This window comes from Gorilla gorilla, chromosome 9, assembly GCF_029281585.2.
Source record: "Gorilla gorilla gorilla isolate KB3781 chromosome 9, NHGRI_mGorGor1-v2.1_pri, whole genome shotgun sequence".
In the NCBI taxonomy this organism is placed as follows: domain Eukaryota; kingdom Metazoa; phylum Chordata; class Mammalia; order Primates; family Hominidae; genus Gorilla; species Gorilla gorilla.
This window is the reverse complement of record NC_073233.2, coordinates 112,990,637-113,004,363: the sequence shown is the minus strand read 5'-3', so window position 1 is coordinate 113,004,363 and position 13,727 is coordinate 112,990,637. Positions and strand designations below refer to the sequence as shown.

The 13,727-nt window shown below is 38.9% G+C and overlaps 1 protein-coding gene across 1 annotated transcript in view; it reads left to right on the top strand.

The window, feature by feature from the left end:
• Window positions 1–7,197, top strand: part of CARD18 (caspase recruitment domain family member 18) — a 29,366-nt gene extending 22,169 nt beyond the window's left edge. Inside the window, exon 3 of the mRNA XM_055356584.2 lies at window positions 7,076–7,197. The gene's annotated coding sequence lies outside the window, so the exon portion shown is untranslated. The remainder of the gene's footprint in view (window positions 1–7,075) is intronic.
• Window positions 7,198–13,727: the final 6,530 nt, after the last annotated feature.

Sequence of the window (13,727 nt, the reverse complement as noted above, 5' to 3'; positions counted from 1 at the left end):
AGTGCTGAACTAATTCAGGTTTCCACCAATATTGTATAGGCATTGCTTTTTCTTCACAGTGTTGTCAGCATCTGTTATTTTTTGACTTTTATTTTCACACAAAAAATAAAAGGAGAAAACACTTCTCAATTTATTCTGTGAGAACAATATTAACTTGATACCAGAACTTCACAATAGCAAAGACCTGGAATCAACCCAAATGCCCATCAGCCATAGACTGGATAAAGAAAATGTGGTACATATACACCATCTAATACTATGCAACCATAAAGAAGGATGAGATCATATCCTTTGCAGAGACATGAATTACCTGGTAGCAATTATCCTCAGAAAACTGGCACAGAAACAGAAAACCAAACACTGCATGTCCTCACTTATAAGTGGGAGCTGAACAATGAGAACACATGAACACATGGAGGAGAACAATACACATTGGGGCCTGACAGGGGGATTTGAAGGGAGAGAGAGCATTAGGAAAAATATCTAATGCATGCTTGGCTTAATAGCTAGGTGATAGGTTGATCTGTGCAGCAAACCACCGTGGCACACGTTTACCTAAGTCACAAACCTGCACATGCTGCACATTAATCTCAGAAATTAAAAAATTACATCTAATAAATTCACACATTAAAATTACCAAAAATTCTAAAAAACTGAATACAGCAACATATAAAAATTATTATACATGATGATCAAATGATATACTTTTGACATTTTGTTAATAGCCATTCTGATTGGTGTGAGATGGTATCTTACTGTGCTTTCGGTTCATTTTTCTCTGATGATTAGTGATGCTGAACACTTCCATATATTTTTTGCTACTTGTATGTCTTCTTTTGAGAAGTGTCTGTTCATGTCTTTCGCCTACTTTTTAATGGGGTTATTTATTTTTTTCTGCTGAGTTGTTTTAGTTACTTACAGGTTCCGGATGTTGGACTTTTGTTGGATACATCGTTTGTAAATGTTTTCTCTCATTCTGTCTCAGCACCATTTATTGAATAGACAGTCCATTCCTCAGTGCTTATTTTTGCCCACTTTGTCAAAGAATAGATGGCATACGGCTTTATTTCTGAGTTTTTCATTTTGTCTATTGGTCTATGTGTCTGTTTTTGTACCAGGACCACACTGTTTTTGTTACTGTAGCCTGATAGTACAGTTTGAAGTCAGGAAAGGGGATGCCTCCAGCTTTGTTTTTGTTGCTTAGGGTGGCTTTAACTATTCAGGCTCTTCGCTCGTTCCATATGAATTTTAGAATTGGTTTTATTTTTCACTCTGTGAAAAATGGTATTGATCATTTGATAGGAATAACATTGAATGTGTGGATTGCCTTAGGCAGTATGGCCATTTTAATGGTATTGATTCTTTTACTCTGTGAGCATGGAATATTTTCCCATTTGTTTGTGTGATATCTGATTTTAGTGTTTTGTGGCTCTCCTTGTAGAGCTCTTTTAGATGTTTTCCTAGGTATTTTATTTTTATTTTTTGGTTATTGCAGTTGAGATGAGTTCTTGATTTGGCTCGCAGCTTCAACGTTTGTGGTGTACAGAAGTGTTATTGAATTTTGTACATTGGAGGACAGTTTGACTTCTTCTTTTCCGATTTGGATGCCTTTTATTTCCTTCCATTGTCTGATCACTCTGGCTAGGACTTCCAGGATTATGTGGAATAGTTGTGTTGAGAGAGAGAATCCTTGTCTTGTGCTGGTTTTCAAAGGGAATACTTTTAGATGTTTGGCTGTGAATTTGTCATAGATGACTCTTATTATTTTGGGGTCTGTTTCCTTTGTTGCCTAATTTGTTGAGGGTTTTCTATCATAAAGGGATGTTGGGTTTTATCAACAGCTTTTCTGTGCCTGCTTTTTTATTTTAAATCCTGCTCATTTGGTGAATCACATTTATTGACTTGTGTATGTAGAATCAATCTTGCATTATGGGAATGAAGTGCACTGGATTATGGTGAATTAACTTTTTGATGTGCTGCTGTATTCAGTTTGCTAGTGTTTTGTTGAACAAAACCGAAACCTTTTTGGATGTTGACATGATATTCAAAGGAAATGCTTATTGAAGTATTTCAGATTTTAGGTTATGGGATTAGGAATGCTCAACTAGTAATTATAACGTAGATATTCCAAAATTCAGAAAAGTACGAAATCCAAAACATTTTGTGTCCCCAGCATTTTGGAAAAGAGATACTCTACCCATAGTATAAAAAACAGGGAATTCTGAAAAAACACCTTCCTTCTGGTCAGTGCAGAGTACATTGCTCTTCTCTAAAAGTTCTTTGCTTAAACCACTCCTTTTGAGGGTCAGTTGATGTTGATTTCTGAGGTGGTAATAAGATCACAAATGCTCACTTATAGGTGTTTCTCTCTCATTTCAGTAGGGGAATACTTAGACACAGCATGGGCTATTTCCTCTTCAGAATGTGTATAGTCCCATTGGTGGTATGACACTATAACTAGCATATCTTTTGGTGGAACTTTTTTAAATGTTTGCTTTATTTGTTTTTTCCCACAGGAAGCCAAGAATTCTCTCTTTATGCACCTATTTTTGAGTCATGTCTGTTCAAAAACACACAGTTCCATAAGCATTCCATTAAGTCTGATATAAAAATGAAAGAATGTCCTATTTTTTTTAACCACACTAGAAAAAAACAGAAGATGAAACTGAGCAGGTAACGGATTTAGAGTCTTTAAACTTGATTCATAAGACATGAACTGGCTAGTAGCACCATTTTTTCCTTCAGAAAACCATTTTCAAGGCCTTCTGCTTTAGGAATACAGATATAAATTATAGAAAGTATGTAACTTTGAAGAATTTAGAATACAGCAGGAGAGGTGGGGAGAAGAAAGACAGTTATCATAGTGAAAGCATGATGTGAAAAGGGACATTTTTCCAAATCCCAGAGTTTACTATTGACAAATTCATGAAGAGAAACTGCACATATCTAACATTTGCTAAGAGTTTTGAGAAATACAAAGTAAATTTGGATTCAACCCTAGATCCCTAAGATTTCACAGTCTATTTAAGAATGTATAACACTCAACAAACATAAAAGCAATAGCAGATAGAGCATGACACTCTGAAGAAACACTACAGTGCATGGAATGCAAAATTATACACCTGCATTGTGCAGGGGAAAATAGTTTGGGGTTAAATCAGTCACTCAGTGATGTGAAGATTTTGAAGAACTGGAAGAACTACAAATTCAGTTGCAATCATGAGCCTTTTTCTAATCCTAAACTCATTAAAAGTGAAGGTGAATTTCTGATTTCTTGAAATCCTTCAATGTCGAACATCATAATGCCATTTTATTTTATTATTTTTTTTTAAGTTCTGGAATACCTGTGCAGGATGTGCAGGTTTGTTACATAGGTAAATATGTGCCATGGTGGTTTCCTGTACAGATCAACCCATCACCTCTTTATTAGGTCAAGCATTCATTAGCTCTTTTCCCTAATGCTCTCCTCCATCCCCCATCCTCTTCTCTGGCCCCAGTGTGTGTTGTTCCCTTCCCTGTGTCCATGTGTTCTCATTGTTCAGCTCCCACTTATAAGTGAGAACATGCAGTGTTTGGTTTTCTGTTCTTGCATTAGTCTGCTGAGGATAATGGCTTCTAGCTTCATCCTTGTCCCTGCAAAGGACATGATCTCATCAATTTTTATAGCTGCATAGTATTCCATGGTGTATATGTAGCACATTTTCTCTATCCAGCCTATCACTGATGGACATTTGGGTTGATTTCATGTCTTTGCTATTGTGAATAGTGCTGCAATGAACATATGCATGCATGTAATGTATCTTTATAATAGAATGATTTATACTCCTCTGTGTATATACCCAGTAATGGTATTTCTGTGTCAAATGGTATTTCTGGTTCTAAATCTTTGATGAATCACCACACACTCTTTCACAATGGTTGAACAAATTTACATTTCCACCAACAGTGTCGAATGCAGCATACTGACGGGTCCTGTCTTTTTATCCAACTTGCCATTCTGTGTCTTTTAATTGGGGCATTTAGCCCATTTACTTTTAAGGTTAATATTGGTATGTGTGAATTTGATCCTGTCATCATGATGTTGGCTAGTTAATTTCACAGACTTGTTAATGCAGTTGCTTCATAGTGTCATTTGCCTGTGTATTTTAGTATGTTTTTGTAGTGGCTGCTAACAGATTTTCCTTTCCATTCCTAGTGCTTCCTTCAGGACCTCTTGCAAGGTAAGCCTGCTGGTGACAAAATCCTTCAGCATTTGCTTGTCTGAAAAGAATTTTATTTCTCCTTCACTTATGAAGCTTAATTTGGCCAGATATGAAATTCTGGGTTGGAAATTATTTTCTTTATGAATGTTGACTATTGGTCCCCAGAATTTTCTGGCTTGTAGGGTTTCTGCTGAGAAGTCCACTGCTATTCTGATGGGCTTCCCTTTGTAGGTGACCTGGCCTCTCTCTCTGGCTGCCCTTAACATTTTTTCCTTCATTTCAACCTTGGAGAATCTGAAGATTATCTGTCTTGGGATTGATCTTCTTGTGGAGTATCTTACTGGGGTTGTCTGAATTTCCTGAATTTGAATGTTGGTCTGTCTTGCTAGGTTGTGGATGTTCTCCTGGATGACATCCTGAAGTGTGTTTGTCAACTTGGTTCCACTCTCCCCATCTCTTTCAGGTACTTCAATCAGTCGTAGGTTTGGTCTTTTTACATAGTCTAATAGTTCTGGAATATTGTTCATTGGTTTTTATTTTTTTTCTCTAATCTTGTCTGCCTGCCTTATTTCAGCAAGATAGTGTTCAAGCTCTGATATTCTTCCTTCTGCCTGATAGATTCGCCTATTAATACTTGTGTTTGCATCATGAAGCTCTCATGCTGAGTTTCTCAGCTCCATCAGATCATTTGTATTCCTCTCTAAACTGGTTATTCTAATTAACAGTTCTTGTAATCTTTTATCATGGTTCTCAGCTTATTTGCATTGGGTTAGAACATAATCCATTAGCTCAGCAAAGTTTGTCATTACTCAGTTTCTGATACCTACTTCTGTCAGTTCATCCATCTCAGCTTCAGCCCTGTTGTGTGCCCTTGCTGGAGAAGTGTTGAAATCATTTAAGGAGAAAAGGCATTCCAGCTTTTGGAATTTTCAGCGGTCTTGCATTGGTTTTTCATCATCTTTGCGGATTTATCTACCTTTAATCTTGAAGCTGTTGACCTTTGGATGGGATTTTTGTAGGGTCTTTTTTGTTAATGCTGTTGTTATTGTTGCTTTCTGTTTTTTGTTTTTCTTCTAACAATCAGTCCCCTCTTCTGCAGATCTGCTGCAGTTTGCCCAAGGTCCACTCTAGACACTGTTCACCTGGGTATCATCAAAGGAGGCTGTAGAATAGCAAAGGTTGCTGCCTGCTCCTTCCTCTGGAAGCTTCGTCCCAGAGGAGCACTGACCTGATGCCAGTCGGAACTCTCCTGCATGAGGTGTCTGGTGACCCCTGTTGAAAGGTCTCACCCAGTCAGCAGGAAAGGGATCAAGAACCCACTTAAGGAAGTAGTCTGGCTATCCGTTAGCAGAACTGGTTCACTGTGCTGGGGAAGCCCCCTTGTCTGGCTTGCTGGGACTCTTCAGATCCAGCACGTAGGAAAGATTAAGTTGGTTGAACCTGAGACCACAGCCGCCCCTCCCCACAGGTGCTCTATCCTAGGGAAATGAGAGCTCTGTCTGTAAACTCCTGGCTGGTGTTGGTGGAATTCCTGCAAGGATGACTTGCCCAGTGGGGAGGGATGGATCCCAGTCCCACCTAAAGGAGCACTCTGGCCATGATCTGTTCCAGCGGCTGTGCTGCACTGTGAAGACTGCTGCCCAGTCCAATCTGCCCAGCCTCCCTAGCACTCGTAGGGGAAAACCGCTGACTAGAGCTGCAGTAATGCCAGTCGTCCCTCCCCTGGGGAACTCGGTCATCTTAGGCCTACACCAGGCTGCTATGCTGGCCTGTGGGGGTACTAATCCAGTGGATCTAAGCTTGCAGGCTTCTGTTAGAGTGGACCTACTGAACAAGGCCATTTTGCTCCCTGGCTGGCTTCAGCCCCCTTTCCATGGGAGTGGACGGGACTCCTGCCTCACTAGAGTTCCGGGAGCTGCTGGACTGTGTAAAAACTCCTGCAGCTCAGTGCCTGCCTAAACAGCCTCCGACCAGAAAAGCAGCCGTGGGTCTGCCCAGTTTTGTGCTTGAGACCCAAGGCCCTGATGGTATATGCTCACGAGGGGATCTCCCGAGCCCTGGACTGCAAAAATCCTGGAAAAAATAGTACCCCGGGTGGGTAGCACAGTCCCTCACTGCCTCCCTTGCCTGAGGGAAGGAGGTCCCTTTGTCCCGTGTAGCTCCTGGGTGAACTGCCGTCCCACCCTGCTTTTCCTTGCTTTCTGTGTGTTGCACCAACTGCCTAGATAGTCCCAGTGATAGGATTTGGGTCCCTCAGTTTGAAATGCAAACATCACTCGCCCTGTGTGTTTTTCTCTGTGGGAGCTGCAGACTGGAGCTGTTTCTACTCAGCCATCATGGCTTTTTCTTTCTCCTTTTACTTACTGTTCTTCTGTGCATATTTCTTTTGTATAATCACACATTAATTCTACTACAGCCTGAGACTCCTTCTACAATCAGCTTTCATTCAGGGGATATTAAAAAGCAAAGGTGAAATTTCACCCTCAGTAAAAATGAAATGTTATGGCCATCTTAGGTAGTAAAAGGAAAGCATGCCAGGGATTAGACCACAGGGTTCTTGCAGCACTATCTCCAATAAAAGGGAGATAGAGAGGGGAAGACATCGTGATGATACATTAAGACAGTTTAAGCAGGAAATATGAACTATTTGGTTAATTCTTATGAGGAAATGAAAGAATACTTGTTAGATTAAACTCCTTCAGTCATTGTGGTTCTTTGTGATCAGAGAAAGAAAAACTGAGAGATCAGGAAAAGAGACAGATGGATAGAGTAAGTAGGGGGGCCACAGGAAACAAGGAAAAGAAACAGGCTGAGGTGTCAACCCACAGGAAAATGTTTTGTCATTTTCTTTTTTTTTTTTTTTCCTCCCACAGGAAGAAACTAAGTTCCAGTACTTGGATGCCAACTTGCTGACGACAAGGCACTTCCTTACAATGAGCCTGGAATTCTAAGCAGCAGTTTCACAATCTGTAATTGCATGTTTCTGCCCTTTACAATAAAGAAATACACAATTTCCTTTCATTTTTTAGTCTGAGGCTCTTTTCAATGCTGTAGGAAAGAACACAGGCTGTTACCTATGGCAGATGATTCCTTTTCTGACTACGAACTTGGGAGTAGGATCTCAGTAAACGATTTATTGATGTGTAATAAACACAAGAAAGGAGGTGAACCAATAGCACGCATGTTGAATTCTTTTTCTTATTGGTTGTGTGTAGTTTGAATCACAGGACCTGGTGCTAAAGACACTGAAGGAGATCATATGTTTTCCAGATGTCTTTGAGCCAGAAAGAAGTTAATTCCTTTCTTTCAGCTTCTGTTAATCAAAGGAAGGGTAAAGAAAGGTAGAGGAAGTTATTTGTGTGAGACAAGTCTGGAAGTTGCAAAATGCACTCTGAAATCTTTCTCTTGATTCCAAGTTAATTGCCCGGATCATAAACATTCCTCCCCGAATCAGACCTGAGAGCCTCTGAATTGTTAACCTCTTTGCCATCTCTTATTGTGAATTATATCCTTGGTCTGTTTAAAGTGATTCATTTTTTCCCCCTTTCTCTTTGGTTCTGGTACTGACTACTTTAATGCAATATTTCACAGGTAACTATCACATTTGTGTTGTTGTTGTTGTTGTTGTTATTTTTAAGTGGTCTCCCTCTCTCCAGGACTTAACTCTCCAATCCATTCTGCACACAACTTTCGGGTCTCCTGTCTTATATAACGAAGCTGAAAAAGCCTAAGGGATAGTCATGGGTTACTTAGGCAGCTAGTATTCCAGCAGGTCATAACGCTTCTTTGGCTTCATTCTCATAGGAAAAGGGAGAAATTGAACCAGATCAGTGGATTCTAAACCTTATAAAATATCACAGTAATCTGTACTCATATAAAAATGTCTGATGACTACCCCCTTCCTCACCCTGAATAGCTCAATCTTAAATATCCTGCAGACATTTATTGCCATTTGAAGATCTGCAGATAATTCTTATGAAACTGGCCTGGCATAGGTTTGTCTGCATATTAGTGTCATTAGGAAGGTTGATCAGTTAGTTAACTCTCTCTGCTTATCTGCTAGTGATCTATTAATGTAATTAACATTGCTCATGGACATACAGTGGCATCTTATTGCCTTTCTTAAAAAAAATCTGAACTTTCAGACAAGTTTTTCTACCTTCTGAAACACGTGTATTCATTTTTTCCATTAATTCCTGTAAAGCATGATTTCAGCTTCATAAAAAATTACTGTATTTACTTCAGTCATATTTTCTTGTTGTTGAGTTTCTTTATTCCTTTGATTCTCCCTATAGACCAATTCTATCCGGGTTTTATATCTCACCTCATAACATTTAACTTAAGCTCAGAATCAAGGGATCATTAGATAATAGATAGGAGAAATTGAAAGCCACTAGTCAAAAACAAGTCATGGTCTGATAATTATAGACAAACAAGTGTAGACAGCTATTGTTACCTTAAACTCCTGAGGAATTGTATCCTATAATGTGTTTAAGCATTACATCACCTTACCTGGAACCAAAACTGTGGTCCTGATGAGTTTTTTTCCTCTAATTGATTCCTTCCATTTTTATTAACACTGCAGCTTTCATTCAGTGATTATTATAATAATAAAAAATAATCTATAATAACGGTTTCTTTGAAAAATACTTACCGTATGATAGCTATTTCATGCACTCTCTCTGATTTAATATTTAAAACCAATCAATACAGTTGTGCTATTATTGCCATATTATAATTGAAGGGAAACTTAGAGAATGCCTTCAAAATATGCTTTAGGTCAAAAGTCTGTTGAGAGGAGTGATTTCAGGTTGGCGTGCCTCTCAAACTCTGCCATTAATCTACCTTTCTGCAAACATCTTCAAATACTTGCCCTGAGTCTGATCACTCCCACTTCAGTCTTGGCTTCACATTTCTATTCCTTCTAAAGCCCAGCTCTCCCAGTTTTGTGGTTACATGAGACACTCTCAAGCCTTTGTGCTTCTTCCCACACTGCTCTCTGCCAGGAGACCAACCCCCAGTTGTCCAAGGGATAAATTCCTACTAGTCCTTCCAGATTCAGTGCCAAGCCATCTCTTCTTCTCTGGAGAGCTATCTTCCACCTGAGACATTGTTTACTTATGGTTTTCTTAAGCATCTCATTATTTACATTCTTATGTTTTATTTTACTTATTTGCATATCTATCCACTTGAATGCAAGCTTTAAAGTGTACGAACATGTTTCCAAAATGGTACCCCCAACACTAGGAGAATAAGTTCTAAGAATTAATGATCATTAAATATTCCTGAAAGGGGCCAGGCACAATGGCTCATGCCTGTAATTACAGCAGTTTGGGAGGGCATGGTGGGCAGATCACCTGAGGTCAGTCATTCGAGACTAGCCTGGCCAACATGGTAAAACCCTGTCTCTACTAAAAATACAAAAAAATTAGCCAGGCATGGTGGCGCATGCCTGTAATCCCAGCTACTCAAGAGGCTGAGGCAGGAGAATTCCTTGAACCTGGGAGGCGGAGGTTGCAGTGAGCCGAGATTGCACCATTGCGCTCCAGCCTGGATAACAAGAGCGAAACTCCATCTCAAAAAATATATATATTCCTGAATGGATAGGGGAATGAACATGGCTTCTTTCTGCTTGAAACCCACTGTGCACTTAACGTCTGTTAATGAAATCAAACTTACCTGGTTTGCTATTAAGGATTTGTTGCCATCCAATGGGTTCACCTTGTCCACTGCTTAGACAGAGCTGATTTATCAGGGTAGGGGAATTGCAATCAGGAAACAGTAATTGACTCACAGCCGGCTGTGTGGGCAATCAGAGTTTTGTTATTACTTAAATCAGTCTCCCCGAGCATTCAGAAATCAGAATGTTTAAAGATAATTTGGCCGGTAGGGGCTTAGGAAGTAGGGAGTGCTGATTAGTTAGGTGGGAGATGGAATCATAGGGTGTCAAAATGAGGTTTTCTTGCTGTCTTCTCTTCCTGGGTGCGATGGCAGCCTGGTTGGGTTATATTACGGGTCTGGGTGGTGTCAGCTGATCCACTGAGTGCAGTGTCTGAAAAATATCTTAAGTGCTGATCTTAGGTTTCACAATAGTGATATTATCCCCGGAGCATGTTGGGGACGTTCAGACTCTAGGAGCCAGAGGTTGCATGACACTTAAATTGTAATTTTTAATCTTGTAGCTAATTTGTTAGTCCTGCAAAGGCAGACTGGATCCCAGGCAAGAAGGGGTCTTTTCAGGAAAGGGCTGTAATCAATTTTGTTTCAGAGTCAAACCATGAACTGAATTCCTTCCCAAAGTTAGTTCAGCCTATGCCCAGGAATGAAGAAGGACAGCTTAAGTGTTAGAAGCAAGATGGAGTTGGTTAGGTCTGATTTATCTCACTGTCATAATTTCCTCAGTTGCAATATTGTAAAGGTAGTGTCAATCCATTCCTTTGGGTTTTATAACAGCTTAGTCTTAAGATGTAGGCTGCGAAGATGGGAAAACGCCGTTGATCACACTGGCTTCTACCTGCTGATGGGACATAGTAGAAATTGGAGTGAACCCCAAGTTGAGAAGATTGGAACCACTTTGCAACTGTCTGAGCATACTCATGCAGGCCTGACTGGGCTTCCAATGCTTGCAATGCAAAAACATTAGTACTCTTCTCCGTAGTTTTACTACAGTATTTATGTGAACAGCCTCCTGTAAGGTAAATAACAAATCCTAGGATGAGGAGTAAAATTCCCAATTTTAAAAGCAAAGATTTGAAAGCACTAGTTTGGGGACTTCTAATCTACAAAGAATTTAGGATTTATTCCAAACTGCAGGAAAAAAAAAACTCAAGGACAGCTAACAACAGGTATATTATATGTTTTCTTTTGAAGGATAATTTTTCTCTTTCCAGACTCATTTTTATTAAGAACAAATTATGACAGAAATAATTTGTTTACAAAAATAAGCTTTAGTCTTTCTGTACTTGACCTGATTATTTGCATAAGGTGCAACAAGAATAATTATTTTTCAGTTACGCTGTTTTTTGTTTAAATTGGCTTTGATGCAACTCTGTTCCATGAGGAATCTCAGATAAGACTTTTCAAGAGCCGAGCCCAGCCATGCATTTATACCCTCAAATACCTATGAGTTGGGTAAATTCCTCTCCTCTCAAGGTTCCAAGATAAACTGGAGCTCCTGAACCTGTTAGACAGTGATATTCTTACTTACCAGAGATCAAGAAACTTGTACAAGGACTCTGTGTAGACAAGGTATGAAGCCAGATTCCCCAAGGGGTTTTATTGTCTCTATAAGTCAACTTTGATTCTTTAAAGGAAGCATGCCATTCCAGTCAAATTCTTGGTAAAATAACCAATTTCTCCAATTGTGTCCTGTTAAAAAAGAAAACAGATTCTTATTGTACTTATGCAATTAACTATTCTGCCATAAACTGTGAATACTTACAAATAGCTTCCAAATTCTGGAGAAAACAGGTAGAGAGAAACAAACATGGTTCAAAATTTTTTCACAGAAGCATATTTTACTCACTTGTTAAAAGTTGCAAATAGCTCTAAAGAAATAAGTTATCTTAACTCTGAAAACAAAAGGATTAGTGATGTTTAACACATGCGCTCTCCCTGACAGTCCTAGAAGTTTCATTTTTTCTTCTATTCCAATAGGACAATTGTTAAAGTTATCTGATACCTGAACTCAGAGTCTTATATCTGATTATAAACTGCCTTTTCAAAAGGACAAAAGCAAGATAAAATATCTGTGGATGACAAATGCCTATAGACACTATTAAAGTTACAATTGACTACGAATTTTGCTTACTTCTGTGGCATCCAACAATTTTACATAACAATGATAATTACTAATAATGTACACTAAATAATATCAGAATTATAGAAGTTTATATAAATACACAGACAGAAGATTCAGCACTTGTAAGATTTTTTATTTGCCAGATTTTTAATTGGATTACCAGCTTCAGGGTGGATCCCTTGGAGAAACGGGGTCAGGAAAGCATGCATTTTTTTCCAAGTAAATACGCAGCAACAGCTGAAGGGAAAGACAGATCTCCAAAATTAAGGGTGCCATTTTATACTGGATTCGGGATCCCCAAAAGGATGGAAGTACTACCAGAGAAGACAGTGCAGTGCTTCTACCCTGCATTTTGTTGCAAGGCAACCTAAAACCAATCAGCCCATTTTGAAATCAGCCCAAGCCCATGGGAGTCTCATCTCTCAGTCAGAGGTGAGGATATTTCCATATCTTCCAGGTTTCCAAGAGCATGTTTCTCTAATCCAAGTGTGCAAAGAGCCAAGTATCCCTCCAAAAATACTCTTAGCCATCCATTAAATATATTTCCAGCCTAGTTATTACATATCAAAGCTCTTTCATAATACAAAGTAATTTCTGACCCCCCCAAAACTCAAACTGTCAGATAACACAGTGCAAAACAGAACAGAGCCTTTGATTTTGAGAGGGATCTATGTACATTGAATTCCTGGGGTTTAAGGAAGAAAACAGTGGGGGTTTTTTTTGTTTGTTTTTTGTTGTTTGTTTTTTTTCCAAAACAAGGTCTACGGTGCCTCCTCTGTTTTTCCCAAGGAGTCCCAGGCTACCAGAAGTTATCTTAGGGCCTCTCATGTGTGCATTAAGAGTGGCAAGACAAAAATGGAGAAAAATAATTCACTTGACTAAGAAGAAAAAAGCCTTTTACAGAAAAACGAGATCCAAGAAGAGAAAAACATGAAGGCCTTTTAAGTGTATCCATAGTTTGTTTATTCACTTTTAATTAAGCTGACTTTTAACCATAGTGCTCTTTAAAAAATCATTTTAAATTTCTTATTACTCAACTTTAGCCAAGCAGCCAATATTTCTGGCTTTTGAACTTTACCAAAAGTAACCTCCCATGCGCTTCAAAGACATAGTAAGCTGTTTCTTTTTACAAGATTTAGAATTTCCCCAAGGTAGTTCAGAGCAAGGAAAATTCAAGAGAGGAAATCAGAAGCTATCCGTGGGGTTGTGGGGGAACCTCATTAAATGGCAAAGTTATGCAAATAGCAAACCAGAAAGAAATCATTCCAGAAGCCAAGGATAGAGCCTAGGCCACTATTGTCAAAAGGCAAAGTCTTACCTACTGAATTACAGCATTGAGCAGTTTCTACTGCTAGTCCCAGAAGGAGCCTAGAGAAGCCAATGTTAACCGTGTCAAGGCTTTTAACTGCTCAAGAAAAAATTTTAGGGCTGGATGGTGTAAACCAATAGAAAGTATCCACCTATGGTCACAAGATTAAGCTCTTAAGGAGACCAAACAAGACAGAGGAATTTCATAGAGTATTGGTTTCAGGGACCCATGGCAAAGTTTATAATTGGCCAGCCTGCTGAGCAGTCTATTATTACTACCACTGACCTTTTTCATTTCAAAATTTTAATGTTATTTCAGTATAATTTACATAAAAGAAAACATACCCCTTTTAAGAATGCAAGTTGGTTATTAATGATTTGAGGATATTTAGTGTAATAACTTCCTAATGAATAGG